Source organism: Pinus tabuliformis, chromosome 1_1, assembly GCF_031772625.1.
Source record: "Pinus tabuliformis cultivar Carrire ecotype Pingquan chromosome 1_1, CPIR1, whole genome shotgun sequence".
In the NCBI taxonomy this organism is placed as follows: domain Eukaryota; kingdom Viridiplantae; phylum Streptophyta; class Pinopsida; order Pinales; family Pinaceae; genus Pinus; species Pinus tabuliformis.
In genome coordinates, this window is record NC_142297.1 from 854,972,571 (window position 1) to 854,976,800 (window position 4,230).

Genomic DNA, 4,230 nt, shown 5'->3' on the forward strand with positions numbered 1-4,230 from the left:
CTCTCATATTTCTAGCATGACTAAAATACTGCAAGCACTGATGCATGATTAAAGAAAAACTATAGAAAATTTGTACTCACCACACAAGTACAGAGAAAATGCTCTAGCCATTTAAATAATAGTATATGAAAGAAGTACAGAAGATTAAATCATATTTCTATACACTCTTTGTATACAAATTATGTTGAAAAATTCACCAAATACCGAAACTAGGATAGACACTTATCAATTCCTAAAAATATTATAAGTATATTTCCATTCTAATAGTTAGACAAATGCAAAGTATTTAGCAGAGAACTTATAATTACCTGCAACAGGGAGAAGAATGAAAGAAATTAATTACTGTGAAGGGAAAGGGCTCTCGACTGGGACCTGAGAGAATCCCTTGCAAACCCTTTACTACCATAGGTCACAAAGCACCACCATGAAACACTAATTTTATACACAGGGTTCGCTACCAAGAACGGTGGTCTAAAGAATAGAAATAAAACACCTTTCTATATCAAACCCAAAAATATAAGTTAATACTCAAGAAACAGCGAATACCCACAAAATAAACATAGTATTAGAGTGGCCAACCCAGCTCTGCAACCTATTTTACCTGCGAGCTGAGGGCACATCGGATTAGATAAGGAAATCGGCACATAATGAACGAACTAACAGCAAATTCCAGAAAAAGAACGACTTTCTTATAAAGGGTTTTCGAGCAGGAAGATGCACCAAGTACTTGACAGAACCAGAGCTTCCATTCGGGTTTCCTCAGAACATATTAAACCAATAAGTTCAGTATAGCAGCTGGATGGTTTACCTCTGGTCGAAAACAGAACCCACACCTCCTTCTGTCGCAGAAACTCCAGCCATCAGCAGCAACTGTCCATACTTGAAGCGAGAGGGACGAAATCTGCTATATCAGAGATGGAACTTAACAGAATAATAGAAAAATGTATAGAGGAGTCTAGGTAACCCTTACCTGCAAGTTTGTCGATGCAGTCTGCGTTACAACCTTCCAATTGCCCTCTGTCGTAGAGCCAAAACCAACAATGACATTGCAGCAACAAATGACCCTTACCTCATCGCAGAAAGCATTAACCGCCGAAGTATTCACCGATACATCAAGACCGTGGATCCCTCCGATCCCATGATTAAAATGGTGCCAACTACCGGAATTCGGGATTGTTCCATCCATTTCCCTCTGTATTCCATTAATGTTGCAGGTTAGCATACAGACCTCGAGTTACCTCCGCGTTAATGGCGAGGTGATCCCAGAGGCATGCCAGCACCGGAGCAGTAAATGCTAAATGTCAGCGCTTTAATTTAAACCGCTAGCTAAACAACCTTACGTGCACTCTGTTATGGTTAATAAAGGGTTTTTTTTTTTTTTTAATTGTAAAGTTTATATGGTTAATATGTGACACTTTATCAAATTATAACATATCTAAATAACTACCCGTTGAAATGAAATATTCAAATTAAATCTATTCTTTTTTATAAATGAATTTTCTCTCCATTTTCTCTGAATCAAATTATGAGCCACTATCTGATGTTTTGCAGGTCCAGTTGTATTCTCGAAGGTAATGTCACATGCAATGAATCCATTTCCCTTCACAGTTGGGTTCTAGATGTAATCTTCTGCAGCTAGGTCAGGCGGCTATGTTCTAGATCTAATCATCTGTGACCAGAACTAGATCTAATCTTATCTTCTGTCTTATTTCTTTGCGGTTGGGTTCTACGGGTAACTAAAATATGGCTCCCAGTTTTGCAAAAATAGCTGTTGGCTCATCTGCTTCTGGAGGGAAAGCGCCTGCCCATATCGTCAGTGAAGCCCCAGCACCCACTATCCAGGTGGTTCAAGCCTCACTCAATAAGACTTTGAAGTTTTCCGAAAGTGCCCTAATTTGTTGATTCAATGGATTTTGGCTGCGGCTGACAGCTCTCCACAATTGGATCTCGAAAGTATGGAACCCTGTCATTTCTGATGAAATTAATATCTACCTCTGTGCTAGGGGTTTTTTTATAGTAGAATTTGAAAATCCTGAAAGCAAACAATGTATTCTAGATTCCAGCCTTTGGTTTTGGGAAAAATTAGGCCTATTCATGAAGCCATGGAACCCATCATTCGATCCCTCTATAGCAGTCATAACCTCAAAACCAGTTTGGGTGAGATTGCCAAGCCTACCCTTGCATCTCTAGAATCTCTCCTCGCTAAAAGCCATCAAAAATGCAATTGGGAAATTTTACTTCTGGTGCCCAAAAACAAAGGAATATGCCAGAACCACCTATGCACGCATCTGTGTGGAAATGGAGTTCAGCATCAGATTTCCAGCGAAAATAAACCTAACAAGTAAAGATTGTGTGGAACCAGAAACTCGATTATGAAAGTGTCCTCTTCAGATGTCGATCCTGCTTTGAGACAGGTCATCTAGCCAAAAATTGCCCAATAGCCTCCGAGAAAAATTTTGCTAGAAAAAACCACCACAGATCTACATGGTGGGAAGGAGCACAAAAAGAACACTACACTGTCATCAAATAATAATACTCTAGAGAAAACTCTAAATCACAAGAAATCGGGCAAAAAAGAAACAACTCTCAAGACAAGCAAGGAGAAAGCCTCGCCCAACAAATCAATAGTTATGAGGATTCGAATACCACACAAAATAAATCTTCATCTTCATTTAACAGCAAAGCAGATCTCCTAGACCAAACTTCTTCTCTGACTATCTTCAAAAGGATGAACACAATAGATCGTGAAGCTAAGACACCAATGTCCCAAGAACCAGAATAAATGAAAGAGATGCAAGATAAAGGAATTTGGAAGACTGTAGAGAAAAAAAAGAAAGTTACAACACCAATCTCACCAAGAAAGACGACGAGCCAGATAATTAAAAACTAAGAAAATTATAGGTCCTGTTATCACCCCAAGAAACACTCCTAGGTTGTATATCAGAGATGCTCGGGAACATTACAAACTCAACAAAAATGTTGGAAAATGGTGGATGAATGAGAGAAATGATGCATATTGAAGCCAGAGAACCACTTCTACTATGCTTAACCCCAGACATGGGTGAACACCCCCAGACTACAAGGCTTTAGACCACCAATTACTCACAGTTTTAAGGAAAATGTGATGATGGAGAATACTGATGACACCAGTAGATGCACAGGACCCTGTAATGGCCAGCTGCAACCAGTAAGGAGGTCTGCAAATCTATTTCTTAATGCACAGACAGGATGACAGCTCTCTGGCATTAAACCAATAGAAACCTGCATACAAATTCAATGATACTAACTAGATTCTAACACAGAAGTGGGATGACAACCCCTCTAATGCTAAACATCAACAACACATGAATAAATGCATAACAGGCACAGTCTGGAACAAAGAAGAAGAAGTGGAAAGTGAGCAATTAACAACAAAAGAAGCTTGCATTAGCTGAAAATGAAGACCAAAAGCTGCAGGTATCACAGTAGTTACAGTCTCCAGAAGTTGAAGCTTACATCAAAATAACATTCATCAACCTCATTGCATATTATTTGTGGGTATATATGCAGGTTGGATACAAAAAATCTTTGCTAACCTATGCGTGGAGGGGTCATAATTGACAACCAACCACATTTACAATCAGATATGGTCTTTGATACAATTTGATTGTTTTAATGGATCAATTTGACATTTGTTGGTACTTTGTTGTCCTTCCTGAATAGGTAAAGTATTATTTGAATGAATTTCAATAACTGTTGCAGTCATTGAACTGCTCGAGGATCGTCCTTCTCGTCTTTGGTCGTGCCGTTCTTTGAATATGGTAGCTGAGGATTTAATGCCCAGAGTACTGGTGGGAAGTTGAACACTACTATCCTTCATCCCTTGGAAGTATGGCAGAGGCAGTGGATGCAGGCGGCATGGAGGAAGATCCACCGTTCGATAGCGTAGATCGACGATGGGAAGCGCTTTGCATTAGCTATCGGGAAGAAGCGGGGATCAAATGTGGGCCGTTGGATGAAACAAGTGGACGACGGAGATCAATCTACAGAGGAGATCGGAAGAAAGGGAAGTGGGAGATCACTGGCTGTTGGATCTCAGGTGCGGAGATTCAACGGTTGATGGGCATGAAAGTTGCATGAAACTTAACGAGCGGGAGACCATACGCAGGGGCGGTAAGCGGTTTCCCTGCACCGCTCACGAGAGATGGGCGGTTTTCGTACGCGGAGGAGTGATGGAGTAGGAATGAGACA